Source organism: Parasteatoda tepidariorum, chromosome 11 (assembly GCF_982258835.1).
Source record: "Parasteatoda tepidariorum strain Cologne lab strain chromosome 11, Ptep-v5.0, whole genome shotgun sequence".
NCBI classification, from domain to species: domain Eukaryota; kingdom Metazoa; phylum Arthropoda; class Arachnida; order Araneae; family Theridiidae; genus Parasteatoda; species Parasteatoda tepidariorum.
The window spans coordinates 100,111,833-100,133,178 of record NC_141765.1 but is presented as its reverse complement, the minus strand read 5'-3'; the positions used below and the strand labels follow the sequence as shown (position 1 = coordinate 100,133,178).

Genomic DNA, 21,346 nt, shown 5'->3' with positions numbered 1-21,346 from the left:
ATGTCAACAACAACAATCAGAATGGATTACTAATTGGATGGAATTGAACTAGATTTTGTACTTGGGACGGGATGGTTCAGGGGATAGAGCGCTCTCCTCTGCAAATAACGGATCAATTCTTGCATTGCAAGAATACAAAACAACGCTCAGGGATGAGATTGGCCAAAAGGCAAAAAAAGCTGAATTTTAACGCGGGTAAATCTTATGTGATTTATAGCAAAAATATTAGTAACATATTCTCATCCAGTTTCGCTGATGTTGTACTGTCTATATATACCAATAATCGTCGATAGAAAAACTGCCACCTTTATAGTAACTAATTCAAGAAAAAAACTCACTTCTTACAAGAATCGCGATAAAGGATTGAATTTTGAAATCACGTGAATATGAAAACTCGATATTGGATTTAAAAAATGTAAAAATACAAATCATGATGCGCAATTTTCAGATCGCGTAAATATGAATCAAGATGCATAATTTTTAAATCGCGTGAATACGAATCCAAAACCTAATTTTTAAATCACGTGTAAATACGAAAATCGATGTTTGATGTTGCAACCGCAAAAGAGAATCACGACTTGTGATTTTAAACTAGCGTGAATACGAATAGCTACAAGGATTTTAAAAATGCGTAAATACAATTTTAAATCTCGTAAATAAGAATTGCAATGTATGATGTTGAAATCGCGTGAATAACAATCACAAAGCTCAACTTTTAAATCAGGTAAATACGAAAATCGATGTTTGATATTAAAATGCAGATAAGAAAATACGAGCTATTTAGCGGACGAGTAAAAAAGCGGAAAATCTTATTGTCCATGCGTAAAAAAGCGGAGAAAATCTAAAATAAGGAAAAATGCGGAAAGGTTAGCAGCTACGTAGTTTGAATTTTCTGTTTATCTTTGAATATTGAAAATAAATAATTATTTTATTTCACGGACGAAATTTTCAGAAAAAGCGGAGTATTTCTTTTTAAAAAAAACCCGAAAATTTTAGAGAATCGGAGTTTTTGATAAATGGGCTGAAATTCGAAAGACAAAAGCGAAAAAAGCGGAAATCTGCTAAAAAGCGGTAAAAACTCATCCCTGCAGCCCATTAGGCTACAGGGATGAGCTTTTTCTAGCGCTGGCCTAGCACTAGTCATCCAATTCCTCCTTTTACGGGGAATTAATGGTTGCCCTTTTTTATTGCAGATTTAGAACAGTAGGAAATGCGTGTCAGCATTTCTCTTGGAAACAGACAAACAAAATTTCGATTTTAGAATTTGGCAATCGAAAAAAAAAGAAATAAATAATCTTTCTAATATTAAATGAATTTTAAAAGAATTCCATTTCAAGTTTGCCACACATCGCATTATTTTTTATTTAATTTACGACATTCATTTGTTTCTCTTCTGTAGCTGTCATAGGGTTTTTTTTTAAAAAAATAGGAATAGGAAATGTAGAGAAAAAAGTCACTTCACGCAAAAAGAGAAACATCACTGTAAGGAATACAGTCTAACAATAGCAATTTAATTTTTAAAAAAACCATCAATATAGGAACTACAGAGCAATAGCCCACCTAAATAAACATCACTTTAGGGAACGAACACTTCACCATAAAAATAACCTTGGCAGTCATGCTAACCGTGGGAGGTTTTTGTGATTTTTTCTCTCCATGTAATGTTCTTGGGGCTAATCCCAAGTTTGTTCCAAATCATGATCCAAAATTTTCTGATCAAGAAGAACATCTATGCCCCCCCCAACCAGTGTTTTTTTTCGTGACCAAAAACATTTGGCTAGACTGTGTATGACTAGTATCTTGGTCAAATACTTTCTGTGAAATTAACCTCAAGAAAAATCATTTTTAAATTTTAATTTTTCAATGTCTATTCGATTGGGCCAAGATAACCTGGTTGGTAGGGCACTTGGCCCATGTCCAAGATTTCGTAGATAGCATCCCCGCCACCCGAAAACTCTCAGTGTAGTAAATGGTGACGGATGCACGTTAAATCAGTCGGGTCATAAAGTCCTCCATGTTGCCACAACAAATCATACCTCTGGGGGGTACTGATCCAGGAATTTCCTTGTCTTCTGGATTGGGTTCAAAATGAGAAGGCTACGGAGTTGAACATTAGTAGTCGTGAACTCATAAAATTGGGTCGGCTGTTCAACGACGGCTATGAAATAAAAATAATCATTCGATTGAATTTCGTTCAAATGTTTTATTTCGTCAGTTATACATTACTTATATCCTTTCATAAAAAAATGCAGACCCCGGTTTGAAATGGAGCAAAATTTGATGCAAAATGGAATTAAAAATAGTCGCCAAGGATGAGAATGTCGTTTCACCAGAAAAGGGATAAAGAAAACTAATTAGCAAATAAATTTTTTTTCTTTGTCAAGATAAGATTTTTTCCCCAACCTCTTTTGAAACATAATATTAAAATTTGATGAATAAAAACATCTGCCTGCAAAAGAGGCATATCGTATTACCCTTTTATAAAGAAATGAAGACCCCGTTTTGAAATGGAACAAAGCTTGATGCTAAAATAAAAATAGTCGCCAAGAGTGCGAAAGTGGTTTCTGAAAGAAAGAAAGGAAACTAAATTAGCAAATAATATTTTTTTCTTTCTCAAAATACTATTTTACCCACGGAATTTCTGAAGTAAAACTTCTTAAAATGTGCTTCGGTTGTGCCACAAATAATGCGCTGAATCCGATTTAAAATAATTTTGACCGCCATGATGCATGAATTCTTTTTTGCCATAAGCTTCTATCACCTCCAGCAATTCATCGTCGTTTTTCTTTCTTTTTAAATGTGATACACTTACCGTTTTTTTATTTAAAGTGTTATAAAAATTTAAAACTTTTACCTTTTTAGTCTACCTAAATAAAGTAGTTGTAAAAAACATTTATTTTATTATTATTTGTTAACAGGAACTGATTTACTGGAGGGTATTCGTTCCCAGGACCCCAACTCGAGCTTGTTAGGGCTTCCAAATTTTTTCTTATAACTAGTGGGATGCGCCCCCTGCTCGCTACCGCTCGCCAACCCCCGGAAATTGCTACGCAATCTTATATGGTTTTCTTCGCAAACCAAGCTCGCTTCGCTCGCTGATAACTTAGGTACATTACAAATGCACAAAATTCAAAGAATTCAAAACAATCAGTCAAATCCATATAAAAACTTTTTTTTTTTTAAAAAAAATGCATCGTTTTAGTAAATACTAAGTCATTAAAATAAATTTGAATTCAAATAAAACATGTAATTCGTTAAACCTATTAGAAATGTGCTATAGTATAAAATCTTAAGATAAAATTTGTAAAACTGATATCTCATTAAAAAGTTTAAAATTTTGGCTATAAATAAGTCTATTAAAAATAACTAATTAAAAATAAATATTAAATATAAGTGAATTGCAATGGAAAAACCTGCATAAACAAATAAATTCGTGATATAAATCAAAAATCATCAAATAAATTCGTGATATAAATCAAAAATCATCAAATAAATTCGTAATATATAAATTCGTGAAAAAAAGCTTTCAACAAAATACTAAAATAGAGATCTATCGACAAAGACTACTCACTTCTGCCTAGATTAAGCTCTCTCTGGTTATTTAAGTTTCCGTTTTTAAAAGCGCTATATGTTGAGCCATCTCACCTAAATTTGGCATGTGACATTTTTAGCGGCAATCATTGGTCGATTTTCTAGCGCTGCCATTCGGGGAGTTGTAATGAGGCTTTTTTTTGTCGCCGTGTAAGAGAAATATATATATAGATAACAATTTAATTTTTTTTTTCTGTTTAAGTTAAATCGGTTTGTGATTATGTTATTTTAAGCATTAAAGTTAACTTTCAAACAATTTACATTATATTGTCAATTTTATTTTAAAATGTTTAATACATGCAAGAAATATACTTATTAAATAGAAATGAAATTTTTAAAAAAATAAATATATTTCCAATAACGATATGTTGAACAAATTATGAAAAAAACAAGCATTTATAAATTGTTGCGTTAACATGTCATATCGCGCTTTTCAAATCAAATTAAAATAACTAAATTCTTTTATAAAAAAAAAATTGCTTTCAAATTACTATTTTTAACGCCTATAAAAGTTCATTTCGAAATAAATCATATAATTTAACTTATTTTATTAATTTTCAGCTTATTTATATACACAAATTTAAAACTAGATTGGATACAGCACAAGGACTGAAAATTTAACTTTTGGATATAAAACCGAATTTAAGATTAGCTCTAATTAAATATTTTAACCGAAAGAAGGTTGATTATTTACGGTTCCGTTGGGAAATTATTGTTAGTTAATTGACACAAAATAATTATTATTAATAACTTTTATTGTAGAATGAAATGTTTTAAAAGATCTGCTTATGTTTAATACTTAATCAATGAAAAAACATAACCTATATTAAAATCTAACGAATCAGAAATAGCCCTAAAATCTTTGACAGATGGCCCTGTCAAAGAGTGCGATGATAAGTGGCAAATCATTGAAATAACTGAACAAAAAAAATCACAAAATATATTATAAAACTAAATAAAAAGAAGGATTTACAATACCTATAAGTAATAACAATAACATTTGCATATTACAATGAATTTTGATATTAACTTCCATGTATTTTATGCATATTCAAGATATTCAAAGTCTTACACTAAGCTTCAATTTAAACTCAATAAAAATGTTATGTTTAGGTTGTAAAAGGAAATTTGTCGATATTATGCTAAAAAAAAACACTTTTAAACATGCAAATTAAAGAATTAGAAAGGCAAAAAGTGTGAATCGAAAGTTTCTAATTGCTTCAAATTTCGCAGATTTTTTTAAGTAAATTAGAACGACACAAAATCCAAGGAATTGAATTTTGAAGAAATTTTTATCAAAAGTAATTGCAAAACGATAGCTCAATGACTTATTGCAATATGCATTTTGAAAGAAAAAAATCTTTCAATTTGAGGATAAAACTCAACTCAAACGTATGTTTTTTAATGTATATACAATTTCAGAAATTCATCTCTGAAACAGACCCGTCAACAAAATAAATACTGCAGATTCGCAGCGAATAATCATCTCTCATCATCGAATAATCATTTTAAGTTATTTGCGTGATGTTTTATGCTTTGTCACATTATGAACTGTTCAATACGCTCAAAATTTACGCAACAAATTTAATCCTTTGATAGTTAAAATTAGTATACAGTATTGTGGTTAAGGAATCTATATTTTGGTTAAACATTGCACCAACTTTTCTGAAAAGTTATCAATTATAAGAATGATAAATTAAAAAATCACGTGTATTAAATGAAGTTACATGCAACACTAGTTATTAATTTTAACTAATTTTATAATCTTTGGTAAAAGTTTGATTGTCTTAAAAGTTAGAAATAAGGTAAATGAGCAAACGTGAATTCAGCATCAACTAAATTTGTGATCTAAAATATATACTTTCCAGATTTTCTTTACAATCCTAAAATTTGAGGCTAAACAAGGGCTAAGAAGATCCATTGTGCAGTTGGTATTAGGATTAGCAATTTATTTTTTGCGCCGTGTACATCGCAACTAGTGTTTCAAATAGGTTTGTTTATAAGTTTAAAATAAAGACTAAAAGTAAAAGAGTAATTATTTAAAACGACACCACGGAAGTCAGATTTTTGAATGTTTCAAGAAATACCATTAAATACACATTAATACATACAAGACCAATTTATTAGTTCCTCATTTCAAATGTACATCAAAACTAAGAAAAAATTGTCACAATATAACATAGAAATAAACCGCTCACAAAATTCCAGCATACATACAGTACAAGTTCTAATATACAAGACTACTAATGCTCAAAAAATTTCTATTGCAAAACAGAGTTCAAACAAAATTTCACATTTGTCAATATTAATTTAGTTATACATGCAACTGTGGTGAGATTTATCACTACTACATATAAATGATCATTTAAGAGAAACTTTACTACAGTTCACTAGTTTACAAGAACTAAAATTTAAAGTTCGTTCAAAAACTAGAATTCGGGGAGCAGAAAAAAAATTCTATTTAAATGAATTTGTTTTCACACTTTTTCTAATTAAACATATTAGTAAGAATAAATTGCAAGCTTTCTATGCTCATTATAACAAAATGATTTTTATTAAGAGACTAAATTTATTAATTCAGTGAAAAGTGATATTTCGGTTGTTTTCCAACTAAAATTTAAAATAAACTATCAATTAATTTATTAATTTCAGTTACTAATTTCATTTTATAAAATTTTCGGGGTTTTAATTATCAATGTTAAATTTTGTAGCCTCGTAATTGTGAATCATACCCAAAAGACAAACGTTTCTCAAACTCTGAAAAAGTCTTGGGGGATAACTTTGAAAAACTAACCGAACTTTTGTTAAGTCTTAATGTTACATTTAGCAAGGATTCAGCATTTAAAAAAAAAACTAGAGTATGAAATGGATAATTGAAACAACATGAAGTTCATGCTACTGAAAGAAAAAGACACTACTGGTACTGGAAGCAATTAGTATTTGCTATTATAAGCAATTTCCTCAACATTTAATGAAATTATAAAATAAACTTATACAAATTCAAGTCTTCCTCCAGACAGTGATTTACTTTCTACTGAATTTTTGGTTCAACACAACATTTAAAGGTCGCACATTAATAAGCATAAATTCACAACAAAAAGAACAAACAAGATGTTGAAAATACAAATTAAGCATTGACTGAAAGTTATAATTTGAGTTGGAAACTTATTTACTTTGGATTATACAACTTCATTCCTTATCTCTATTGAATATCTACATTTTTGTTCAACTATCTTTCTCTATAGCATGAATGAACATTAATAGAAATTTATAAATTTCAGACTGTTTAAAAAAAGAGAAAGTTAAATTTGAAAAATTACAATTACGCTGAATCCGTGAGATTAAATTCATGCTCTTTCTTTTAAAAACAGTATTTTAAAGAAAATCTGTAGAAACATTACTAATACCCTATAATCTGTTACATATTCAATATGTTAAGTGCCTCAGATGAAGAATCGAAACAACATATGTAAAATCAATGAATCTGATAAATTTACTTCATATTTCGTTTTTTAAAAAATCCTTTCTTATTTAAAAAAGTAAATTACATTAGATTAAAAGGATCATTCAAGATTTTTTTAAAATTAGATTTAGAGTACATTTTACTATTATTTTATGCCACAGTTGGGATAAAACTTTCCCGCAATTCTAGCTTTTAAGGTTCAGTTGTAATAAAAGTTAATTGAAAGCTCGTATTTAAAGTGACAGTTTGATTTCACAGTTTTGTTTTGAGAAACAACATTAAATATACATCAATACTTACAAGACTAATTTATTGTTTCCTCATTTTAAAATTCACTCTGAACTGCAGCTGTTTATTTTAACTTTATTGTGTATAATCGATAGCATAATAGTTTGTAATGGTCGACAATATCTTAACTTTAATATATTTCATAAATTCAGCTAATGAAATCATAACTTAATCATAGACTTAGTTTCTTGCAACTCTATGCAAAGTTACCATTGGTAAGGAACAGTTTATTATACCTTAATTGGAAAGTATAAGAAAGTTCTTCCTCAATGTTCAATTTTTTTCAGATTCAAAATTTAGGGTTTCATTGGAAGAGTTTTGAATTTTTGTTGAAAAGCATTTAAAAGAAATTATTGAAAGCTTCACTATAAATTTTTCCTCCATTAAACTACTTGCGCATTTTTAAAGTATAATTTCCTTTAAAAAATTATAAATTTAGTTAAAGTTTAAATATTCTGTTATTAAATGTATACTATTAAAATACAGATTAAAGTGCAATTGAAGTATAATTAAGTGACATATAATTTACCTATTACGGGAAGGGTCATCTAAGCAGGTTTCTTCCCCAATTGATAAGAATTATGCGGAACTGTCTATAAACACTTAAATAACATGTTATTTTGAAAAGTTAAAATTTAATAAAGTTTCTGAAAACTAGGGAGATTCTGTACAAAACTAATGTAATTATCTCACATGCTCTTATCCATAATTTCCGTACTATAGTACTGTACCTTAGATTTCTAGCACATTTTTATTTGAATAGCAGTATCTAAATATTGTATATATATTTAAATACAATATTGGATAGAGATCTTGATAGCTTTTTAAAAAATGTTAATTTTATTTGCATTAAATTAAAATCTATCAGAAAATCCCCCAAGATTTTTACCTCAAACGGATCAATATTTGATTAACGATTGATCCAAAGGACTTTGATATCATCTAACTATCCCACCTTATCCAGACTGAACAATAGCTGAATATATATATTGACCCCTTTGGTTATTTTAAGAGTTTTGGTCCTACAACGGTCCTAAATGTGATGGTTATATGGTTTAATCTGTACTTACTAGAAAACAGACTACTTCAGGTAGTTTTAATCAAGTTCCCGTTTTGCTTCAATTTTTTAAAGCCTAATTTGGGATTAATATTTAATAAAATTTCTCGCAGATTAATAAAATTAAACACCCGCATTTAATACATAGGATTCTTCAAGAATTAAAATTTATTCCGAATGGACACTAATAATTAGCTTTCAGTACACTAGAACAGTGTTTGGGAAACTAGGTCGCGAAAACTCAGTCATCGTAATGGTATATGGTTGATTTATTAATGGGAAAGCTTTCTTTGAAATGAAATTTTAACAGAATCTAAGTTATTCTTTTTCTGAAAAATAGAATTACCTTAAACTAGGTCTTAAATATTTCGGAAAGGTATGACATCGACAGTAAGTAGTTTTACTTTTCGAATTTATGAAAATATTATTCTCCCAAAGCTATACCTTCAACAATGATTAACTTACACTCGGTAAAATCTTTTCCTTTCGTAGTAATTCATACTTTGAAACTAACCCGCCTTTGCGTTATGAAAAAGGAAGTCCTTTAATTTGATATGATTTAAAACTAAACTGACAAATTTACTTTATATTAATAGTAGTTCTGAGTTTTTCTTTAAGCAGGCCGACGATGCCGAATATCGATAAATAATTACAAGCAAATAATTAATGCGAAGATATTGCAAGTAAAGAGAGTACTCTAAACAGTATGAGGACATTGTTCCACAGCAGAAGCTTGCACGAATGAACCGAAGAGTCCCGAAACGGCTGAAAGAGTGAGGAAACACAAAGGCCGTCTCCCCCTTCGTGCCCACCCTCTCCCAGGAGTATCGGAACTTCCGTTTCATGAATGCACGCTTTTTTACTGCTGTTTGAGCAAAGCTCCCCATATTTCATAAGCTGTTTCCGGTACTATGATTAAAGTACTATGATTGAGGCACACACGAGTGCAAAAGAGGCTTATCGCTCCATCTCGATTGAACTACTTTCCTAGGCTTTCGTGGATTTCATTCTTAAAGTAAGTTATTTTAGTTTCTCTCAATTAAAAAAGTTGCAATATTTAATACAAACTTAGCAATTCCAGGTTACTGCCATATTTCGTAAGTTCCGGTCACCATGACGTCAGAATCTCTTTCTTTTTTTAAACTAAGTTTAAAACTGAATATTTAATTCTATAACGGACTTGTTAATTTAACGGATGACGCATTGCTGACGTGAAATATTCTTTGTGGTAGACTCATCCCGGGTCCCCTTGCCGTCGGGCTAACCATGGGAGATTCGGTTTTTCTCGCCGTATTCGTAAACTGAATTGGATCGGCTGTTCATCTCCGCTATTAAAATGAAACATTCAACTTACATGATTTAAAAATTGAGGAAATCTAACCTTTAATGAATCTAAAAAAATGAACTTCGTATATTCCGTTAAGTTTGAGGTCAAATCTGAACAAAATATCGCTTGTAAAATACTCTGTTTAAAGACCTTATGGAGAGAGAGCCTTGTAGAGGAATGGATGTTAAACTCCCGAACGAATATAAACCTCACCAACTCTTTTATGAGGCTATGATAAAGGTTATGCAAAGCAGTTCGCAATTAAAATTTCAGATATCTGTCACAAGAATTGGACTAAAACATTTGTCATGAAATTATCCTTTTTAATCATTATTCTTTATTTTTAAAACCCCTAAGTCAATTCAATTTAAAGCTTTTATTTACTATTTTTAAGTTGTGTTTATAAGGCAAATTTTATTATTCTTTTTATTTGTATAAATTATGCAGTTTAATAATCACAATGTAATCTTAAGAGATTTTTTAAAACTTCTTACTCCCAGCTTATGTTATGCAATTGAAATCTTATTACTCCCGAGACAATAAGAGAAAGTTTTGTTAAAATGTTATTATAGATTAGAAATTAGTAAGAAACTGTTCAAGTAGCGAAATTCCTTAATGAAGCATCAACTTACTAAAACTTGCCCCCGATATTTAAACAATTATGAAGCGCCGTATGTAACTATTGATTAAGTCTACTAAGTCATATTTCTAACATAGGTTTATGATTATAACTAAAATATATCTAATTATAACTATATCTATATCTAATAAAATTATATCTAAAAATTTTATATCATAAATCTAGATATATCTAAAACTTTATTTTCATGTTGCACTAATTTTCTCTATTTTAGCCATGGCCTTTCAAAAACCCGCGTATGCAATGGTGGTTTTTGTTCACAGGAATTTCGCTACAAAAAGAAATTATTGAGCTCAGAGTATAAGATTAAACTATTTATTTTCTAGCAACTCCAAACACAAATTTAGAATGTGGTTAAAATTTCAACAAAATTATATCAGTAAGATTATATTTGTGATTACTGTAAAACCACTCAAATTAAATATTCCCTTTTGGTCTTTACATTAAATTTTTTTAATTTATACATTTTATTTAAACCGTTTACTAGACACAATCAATTGATGCTAAGCTGAACTGTTTTGGGGATAAAGATTACATTTTATCTTATTTAATTCTAAAACATTGCTAACAATAAAGAACTCCAAAGTTTAAAATACCATAGTTTAAAAAGTCTATTTATAACTACAAACTATTAGAAATGATCAAATGAAGGAATGCATAACATACAAAGGAACTCAAGTGTTTACATTTTTTTTTGTCCCCACGAAAACTTTTCAGTTACAAGCAATTTAACCAGAAACCAGAGTTTGCTTTTGAAGTCCGAACAATTTTAACTATTAATGACTGAAAAACACCTAGGATGGTACATAGTATTAAAAATTTAATAAATTTAGTAGGAGGTACACTTCCCTCACTAAGTGCAATTTATTGAAACTTTTTACTGCTCTTAAACCAATACTATATTTAATACGATGTTTTATTACTCATGACAAAAAGATACCTAATAGCTTTATCTCTATTGAATGTAGAGAAAACTGACGCCGATATATAAAGATTGTTCCATCGAAACGAAAATTAGGTCAAATTACTGTTGCTTTTACTTTTTAAACTTAAACTGAAAGTTTTTGGCAACTGCAAGATCTGGTTTGAAATAGTGTAGAAAATAGCTAATTTCAAATTTAAAAATAGTTAAACACGATTAAAAACCTAGTTTAGTTTTGCAATTTTAGGGTAATACATTTAAAAAAAACTTTGCACGAAAATTAATAATTGAATTGACTGCCAAAATTATTTTGATAACATTCGGAGCAGTTCTAAATTGACAATAGTATTGAAACCAGGAAGTCTTTAAGCAAAGACTAAAATTACTGGGAAACAAAAATTTGATGAACATAACCTTTTCTGAATGAAAGGATGGTGACGTCACAATCGTCATCTTCAGGGGACTTGACAGGAGATTGCGGGCTCTGACACAGGAGATTGCGGGCTTTGACACAGGAGATTGCGGGCTTTGACACAGGAGATTGCGGGCTCTGACACAAGAGATCGCTGGCTCTGACACAGGAGATTATTGAAATACTTGCTGAGACTCGAAATAAAAAAAAAAGACATTAAAAAGAAATAGCCTATGGTAAATGCAATACATTATTTCAGTTAATTGAATAAAATTATCACGCGCACCTTTTGGAAACATCCCTCTTCATGATGATCACTTTTCGATACTAGGGAACATCTGCCAATTGTTCTTACGCTTTTTCAGGCAATCATGTGTAACGCCACTATATGTCAAATAAAGTCTTTTTTTATTCCATACCCTACTTTAAGCTTTACATTCATTTCTGCGCCATTATTCTTTTACCATCGTTTAAGTACAAAATAATGTACATCATATTCAAATTTCATGTCAATCGGATGATTTCTTGTAGAGTTATGACAAAAAACGCACTTGTTGCTTAAGTTTTGCACACCAGTGTATTTTAAAATAATGAGATATCATGCTTTAAGTGGAATTAATTTGAATTATCTGGATTGAGATAAACGAAACTCTAAAATCATTAGTCTATCCACTATTATCACATTGCATAAAAACTGCTATAACTTTGTAAATTGGAATGCTAACAAAAGTTTAGTATTTAGAAAACTAGGAGTACAGAGATTCTAAATTTATAAAGAGAGTACTAATAGACTGAGATAAAAGCGGAAAAATTTAAATTAAAGTAAAACTGAAACATAATGCAATAAAATAACACACTTCGGTTTATTCAAATACATTGTTTAAAAATTTATTAAATTTGTTAAAACAATGAAGGACAAAAAATTGAGGCACTTCATCTCTTAAGGTAGAGGCTAGGGAAAACTCATAGGGCGGTGTAAGATGGAGTTGCAGACATCTACACTTTCTATCATAGTGAGTAGCGTTTTTAAAAACTGCTTAATGGTGCTTTTTTTCGAGTTTTAAAAGCCCTTTAAATGTGCTTATTTTACTGGTTGTTTTTAAAAATTGCTTAATTTTCCCTTTTTGAAAATTAGATTTTTCTTTTCTTTAACATGTCGATTTTCGTCACGTATTATGCAAAAGCGTGGTTTTCATTATGTTCTATTCATTGTTCATTCGAACATAATACATTTCGACTTACCGTCGGTTCATAGCATATGACAGAGCTAATAATTTTAAATGTTTGATGAAATACTTGCGGGGTTCTGATGCGAGCATATACTGAGCTGGATGTGTTTGGATAGATTCTTGCACTCTCATGTGCAACTCGGTTGCATTTTGCAAGATATTCCTCATTAACTTCAACTTATACTTTAAACAATTAAAATAACGAAAAAATATTTTTAATACTAAAGTATCATTAAAAAACTGAATAAAATGTTATACAAATGTGATAAAAAACGCTTTAAATAGAAAGAAAAAAACAACATACTTTTAAGATTGGGATAGTTTGCTTTCGTAACATTTGGAGAAGGGAATAGTGTTGAGCAAAATTTATCTAGTTTTTTTAAATCAAAATCATATAGGATAATCAAAGTAATTGTGCTAATTAACTTTTTGAAAACTTTTTTTATGTATTATTTTTAAAAAAGTTTAAAGTATGAATTTTTGTTTAAGGTATGCATTTCTGAAACTTTTAATGCTGAAACTTCGATGACTGCTGAGGGAGGAAAAGAATTTATCTGACCATCAGAATTATAATTTGTCATTTCTTCAAAATTTGAATATTTCTGTTTATCAATTAAATTACTTTATTTTCCATTTCAAACACGGCAATGTCGATTTAAAACTAGAAGAATTAAACCGGAACAAGAACACATTTCACTTAAGATTGCTTTAATTTTATTTAACTTTCATTTTCTGCTATTTTTTCATATGAACAGGAAAAAAAAAGTCATACCCAGGCAATTTTGATCATAAGTACTCTCTTGCTTCTGCTTCATTTACCTCTTTGCCAAATATCACTGACTCCAAAGAGTTGCATAATTTTACTAACATCAACTTCAATGGAGTCAATTATTTAGCTTTTCTGATGACTCAAAGGATGACACTTCACACACTAATCATAAGGAAAACACGCTCTAGGACCCAAAACATTTAAAGTAATTTGAAATAAGCATAATTATGTGTTTTAACTAAGTCAAAGAGATCTTAAAATAAATAACCATCAGAACTAATTAATAATAAAAATCTTTGCCAAAAAAATGTGTAGAAATGCAATTGCAAGAAGAAATATTAAAAGAGCAAGAAAAAGGGTGCAGAGACAGTTGCAAAATTACAAGTTTGCAAGGAGAGAATAATTTAATAATTGGCTTCATATTATAAAGAAATCTTATATTATAAGAAACTTTATTTCTAAGCACTAAATTGGTTTATGTAAAGTTTTTTATGTAGCCTTTTCTACTGGAAACGGATATTTAGCAACACATACACATAATAAATCATTTAGGAATAATAATTCTATCCAAAACAGGGATGGAAAATAGTACTTTCATGCTTAGAACATTAAAAGTAATCTGGAAAAAACTTCATCATGTTTAACAACTCACATTATTATGAAATTGAATTTCAAGATTAACTGTACTTAACTGAACTCTGAGAACGGAAATTTAAATATAGTCACTTAAATAAATAATTTATAAAAAAATTTAATGCCGAAATGAATAAAAAAGTATAACATATCCAAAAGAAAATAGTTCATGACAATAATCCTATAGCAAGAAAACATTAAAGTCAAAAGTCTAATCTTTGTAGGTTTTCACATTTTTTTTTTTTTTTTTTTTCATATCAACAGAAAAAAAAAGTAAAATAAAAAGTATACCCTTCAAAGCTTTCAATATCTGAACATTCTGGCTTCTTTTTCATTAACTAATGACTAAATATCACCAACTCCAAGGAGTTGCACAGTTTACTAATATCAATTTCAACGGAGTTTGTTAGTTATCCATATATATACAGTGAAACCTGTGTATAACGATACTGTCTATAACGATAAACCTGTCTATAGCGATATTTCCTTGAGGTCCTGGTGAAATTCCTATTTATTCAATGTATTTTTAACCTGTTTATAGCGATAACCACTTTTCAGTTAAACATGTCTACAACGATAATTTTTCCTCTTTTGATAGTTGATAGTTCAATTCCGATTTTTCTACTGTTGGAAAACGACTCCCCATCGAGCCTAAATGTGAGATTACAAAATGTTTTTTTTTTTCATCTCCTTTGCATGTAATATTCTTTCGTTGTTTCTGAGAAAAAAAGCCACTTTTAGGGGAAATTAGAGCAGTAGAGCAGTATTTTATCAGCTCATGCCAGATAAAACAATGGCATTTAATAGAGAAAATTGGAAAGGCGGTAAAAAATCAAAACAGAGGTTAAGTCTTCTACTTTGTGCAAATAGTACTGGAACCAATAAACTGAAGCCGTTCGTTATAGGCAAATACGCTAAACCTAGATGTTTTAAGAATGTGAAAAGTTTACCAGTTGACTACAAGGCAAACAAAAGAGCCTGGATGACAGAAGAAATATTTCACAACTGGCTGCTTGATGTGGATAAGGAGATGAAAAGAAAGAAGAAAAAAATAGCTCTCTTAGTTAACAACTGCACTCCTCACAACAATCCTCCAAATTTGAAAAATATAAAATTGTTTTATTTTCCCCCAAATTGCACGTCGATTCTACAGCCATTAGAATTGGGAATAATAAAATATTTCAAAGGATACTATCGAAAAAGATTAATTCAGAACGTTGTTTATAATCTGGATAATAAACTCCCAAATCCTTATGCAGTTGATGTAAAAAATGCATGTGATTGGATTTCCGGAGGGTGGAATTCATTGACACAATCCACCATCCAAAATTGTTGGAAGAAAGCTTCTTTCTTTGAGGATAAAAGTAACGGAAAAGCAGAAACTGAGCTTACTGAAATCACTGATGAAGAAGAAAAATGTGTGGCAGGCTTAAATTCGATTGTCAGTGATTTCCAAAGATCATCTAATACATCATTTCTGTTTAACGCAGATGAATTTTTAAATTTAGATAATGATGTGTTAGTTTTCAGTGGTGGAAATGATGAAGAGATTTTAGCAGAAGTTATCCCGGGTGATCAAAGTGATGAGGAAGAAGCAGCTGACTGTTCTCAAAACAGGACTCAAATTTCACCCGAGAATGCCATATTGCTAATTAACACTTTGCAAGATTTTGTTGCAACATTACCAAATATAACTGATGTTCATTTGAATTCATTAGATGGACTGAAATCTATGTGCATGGAAATGGCAATTGCTTCCAAAAATAAGCAAACAAAACTAACCGATTATTTTTCTAAATAATTTCTGTTTTGATTCATAAAATTGTAAGTAAATTTTTCTTGTGTGCTGCTTCATAATTCTAAGTAAAATTTTCATTTGGAGCCTATAACAGAAGTTTAATTTATCATTAGTTTTAAATGTATACCTTTAAATTTCAAACCTGTCTATAATGATAACCTGCCTATAACAATATTTTATTTAGGTCCCTACAGTATCGTTATAGACAGGTTTTATATGGCTAAATGATACTTCATACACTTATCCCAAGAAATGATACCACATGAAACATTTAAAATAATCTGAAATAAAAATGTGATTATGCACATTAACTAAACCCAAGAGATAGATGGAAAAATATATACATATGTATTAGTATATATATATATTTATGAACTTAAAAGGTATATATTTTTATAAGCTGAAAAGGTAATAGCTGTGTGAGCAAACCAATAATAAATAAAATGAAATAACAAAAAAAAAGTACTGCTCGGTACTTTTAGGTATAGTAAAAGTACTAAATGAAGAAATGTTTCTACACAAAAATTAGAGAAAATATTCCAGGAAAAGAAAACTAAGAATAAAACCAAGTCTGTAGGCTAAATTTGAAAGAAGAGATCAAGAACGCTAGATTAAGTTCTTAGTAAAATATCTCATGGATTATAGCACAAATAAAAACAAAGAATAGATACAACCACACATGCACCAGTAAATTAAGATAGCTGCAAATCCAAATGACAATCTTGTATTACAAACAGAAATACATTAGTTTCAAAATAGCAACTCAACAACTACAGGTTCAAAAGAAAACTTTCAGTAGCAAGGAAAACAGCAGGTTAATCATATTATGATTCTTTAAAGATCATTTTAATTAAATTAAGGAACAAGTGAATTATGGAAACCATTAATGAAAGTCAGAAAAGTACAATTTGCAAATTCTAGCACAAGGTAATATAATGTAAGGAAAAAATTTTTTTAAATAAATCCTTACAAGAAGCTAGGAAAACTGTAGGTCCAAAGACTATATTGCAATTTTATCTCAAAACCACAAGCTATAAATTGAAATCAACTAATACCTTAACCATGGAATTTATAATAGGCAGAAATATATGAAATATAAAAATTCCAGGCAAATGCTAGAAAGAAATTATAAAAGCAAAGAGAACTTCCAGTCAACAGATCATACTACAATTTTGTGTAGAGAATCCCAGCTGTAAACTAAAATCATTAAGTACTTCAAACATGAAATTTATGAATGGCAAGAATATATATATATATATATATATATATATATATATATATATATATATATATGCTAAAGTTCCAGGCAAATTTATAAAAAATTATTCTATATTTACAATATTTTTCCTATGTTAGAAGCACAATGAACATGAAAAGAATACAATTTATAATCTTAATATACAATCAATATATAAAAATAAGAATTATAAAAAACACACTTTTGTAAAAATGACAAAAAATTAATACACAATTAGCTACAAATAAATCTTTGCACGCCTACTTTTCAATCAAATGAATTTTTAAAAAAAATATTTCAATAGTTTATATTTATTCTTTGTCAGTTCAAAGTCATTTGTTTATTTTTCTTGATAATAGACTTTTTACCAATAAATACCATTCTTAATCTATAGAACTTCAAATTTTTTCACTTAAAATTATAAATTTCCCCTTGGACTTAAAAATGCAAACATTCCAAAACATGAAATATAAAAATAGAGAAAAAAAATCAATCTGAAATTTAGAGACTATAAAAAGAAGAGATTATATACTATAAAAAAGAGAGAACAGGTTGCATAACAAGTAAGCTGTAGCAACACTACAATAGTTTGTAAAACCAAGGCCAAATATTAAATAAGATATTCCCAAAACATTTACAATAAGTTGAAAAGCTTTAGATCTCAGAGTAGATTTTTCGGAAAAATACTGGATAAAGTAAATAAAAAACTAATAAATCCCAGTAAATTTTATTAAAATCTTTCAGATTTAGAACTAATAATAATATAAAACTACAATAAATCTTAAATAAAATATTTTTATCGCTCAAAATTTTTTCTTAGTAAAAAATGCCTTTACAATTTAGGAATTTTCTGCAAAATTTATGACATATGAGCATTTTTAGGGAAATGACATAAATATTATTAAAATATCTAAAGCAGAATAGTTATATATATGTAAAAAGCAAACTGGTATTGTAAATAGGAAATGAAGAAGATGAAAAATAAGGTTAAATAATAATAACAATAAGACCCAGTTTAAAATCAGGAAAATACAGTAGAATGAATTAAATTGAAATCAAACAAAACCTTACATGACAAAAATTTACATTATATACAATTATATTTACATCAACCAACACTGAGCAAGGTGGTAACTTAAGTCCAGTTTCAAATTTCCCTGATTTTTTCAGGTTTTTCATGTAAATATATTAAAATTTTCAGGTCATTATGTTCTTTTCTCATAAAGTGTAGGATAGGTACAAGAAAAGTTTCCATATTATAAAATATTTTATTAAAAAAAATTTTTTTTTTAATATATCACTAAGAAAAAATAATCAGACTAAATTAATTCTGATTATTTTTTCTTAGAAAAAATAATAAGTAAGTTAATATTAATTCGTAAGCTAAATTAATTCGTAAGTTCTTGTAATTAATAATTTAGTAGGATATTGTTTTATATTTTTAAATGTTTGGATAAATTTTTAAAAAATTAAGACAGATGTGGATAAAATATCTTTAGCTAGTAGAATACATTGTTTTTATTGAATAAAAAATGCTTTACTATGATACATTAAGTAGTTTTTTTACAAAGTGTACCAAATGTGAAATAAAGAGTGACAAAAAAAATGAATAAGTATTGTTGAATATATTTTCATTAAGCAAAAGAAAAGGATTCCAAGTGATTATACCTCAAAAATTTTTTAATTTTACAGTGGCTTTCAAAAGTGTTCGCACATTTATGACTTTTATTGAAATAGGGCTCTTTTCATTAATTAAAATGAATATTTCAGAATGGGTATTTATTAATAAGATGTATAATCTATTCTTAGCAAAACTTCATGGAATATTTTAATATATTCTTAGCAAAACTTCATGGAATATTTTAAAAACAAAGCAAAAGTTTATTTTTAAGAAATCAATAAAAAAATAACAAAAATTTTAATTTACAATCATAGTACACTTAAATGCTTTCGGATTTCAGAATTAAAATTATTGTCTATAACTTTAATTTCTTTTATTTAATTATTTTCATTCAATTTTTATTTATTTATTTATTTGCAATTTAGTATCAAACTTATGTTAGCAAAATAATATATTGATGGGTATATTTTTGCTGGGTAACTCCATAATATTTTCTTCTATCATTTATAAGTGGCTCATAGTGGCTTATACAACAGACAACCTTTGAAAGATGATTATTTGTCATCATAAGAGGTAAATCAGTAATGAATATTGCTAAATTAGTCTATTTTGTCCCATTCCATTGTGCAACATGAGGTAAAATGCTTAAAAGACGTACTTCATATCAGTGTGATCTGCGATTAAAATTATAAAATTTGTGAAAAAATTCATAAATTCCAATTTGAAAGTTGTAAACATTTCTGCAAAATTTAATAAAAATTTTTTGCTTATATTTCATTTTCGATGACTTTGTAAAATCAATGATAAATAAGTAATAATATTTAATGGAAACAAACTTAATACATTGGGTTTTCATGTGCATTATGAAGCAGAAAAAAATGAGGAACTTTATCCAAAACAGTTAAGCATGGTGTCTTTGTATGTTGGTGCATATCATAAGGATAAGGTAATTAATCATTTATTGATGGCATAATGAATAAACCTGTTTATTTAAATATTTTAAGATACAATTTATAATTATCAGCCAAAAATTTGCTTATTGGAAACTTTGTTTTATATTAAAATTGCCACTGGTAAATATTCTAATTATATTAAAAATGAGAATATTTACCAATAGGCAGAGTTTTTTTTAAAGTGTACGACGACTTTCTTAAAAATAAACTTTTGCTTTGTTTTTAAAATATTCTATGCAGTTTTGCCAAGAATAGAGTATATTTTTTATTGATATATCCATTCTGAAATATTCATTTTAATTAATATACAAAGTCCTATTTCATTGAAAGTCATTAGTGTATGAACTTTTTTAAGAGACACTTTATTTATATTTCAATATAAAGCTATTTTGTACTTTATATTATCTAAACAGAGCTCTTTATAAAACTAATTGATCCTATTTTATTTAAACCAATATCTAAAGTCAAATCAATGTATAAATAATGTAGTTTGTTAGGAATTAGCATTATTCTAAGAGATAGTCAGAATACAAAAATGAATGTAGTAAATGCAGAATTGTCAAATTTCTTCTTGTTAACTCTATAAGAAAACTCGATAAAATTCTTTAAATCTTATTCATTTTGCCTTCTTAGTTGAAATAAAAATATTTAAAGAATTCCAATCTAACCACATAGTTTTTTAGTTTAAATTAGTCAATTGTTTTTACAACTAGAAACCTGTCCCTGTACAGTGCTGAACAAAAAAACAAAGTTTTGTTTTCCTTCTTTCCAAGAAAGACACACATAGAGCCCATGCAGAATATTCGCCGAATGCGATAAAATTGTAAATTCAGCAAAAGAAATAGCGTTTGGGCGAACAATTTTTCTATAGTTAAGAAAAATATAATAGTTCCCATTGATCATGAAAATTACATCAATATGATTTTTTTGAATAAATCTTGTTTATTTTATTCGATTACAGTAATTTCTTATGGATATGTCACATAACAGTTAGAATTATATTAAGTCCAGATAATTTAAGCAACAAAAAAGCAAAGGAAGAAAAATTCAGATCACATGTTTGTTGCTGGATCACGCGATATCATGCAACAGAACTCTTTCCTTTGATTAACACTTTTTATGTTTGAACCTTTAATAAATGTTTGGATAATTTATTGGCAAGTAATTTGAAGTGTTTAGTGTGGGGCCAGCACATGAATATAAACTTTTGAGATTTTATTTTAATACATCATTTAACATATTTCTTATACATTTTTCAGTCTTTGCCAGCTTTTTAAGGTAAAAGGAGAAACAGTTTCAAAAATATCTCTAGATTGCAAACAACACTTACAAACGTTCAACATTTTAATTACTACACATTTCGTATTTTGAATCAAAAATAGAGTATTTACCATATTACTTCAAAA

General features: G+C 28.3%; 2 protein-coding genes across 5 annotated transcripts in view; one reads left to right on the top strand and one right to left on the bottom strand.

Annotated features, from left to right (window-relative positions):
- Positions 1 to 21,346, top strand: part of LOC147802018 (pre-mRNA 3' end processing protein WDR33-like) — a 76,287-nt gene that overhangs the window by 25,304 nt on the left and 29,637 nt on the right. The gene's annotated exons all lie outside the window — the stretch shown is intronic.
- The window catches only part of LOC147802019 (parkin coregulated gene protein-like), a 35,016-nt gene that overhangs the window by 925 nt on the left and 12,745 nt on the right, over positions 1 to 21,346 (bottom strand). The gene's annotated exons all lie outside the window — the stretch shown is intronic.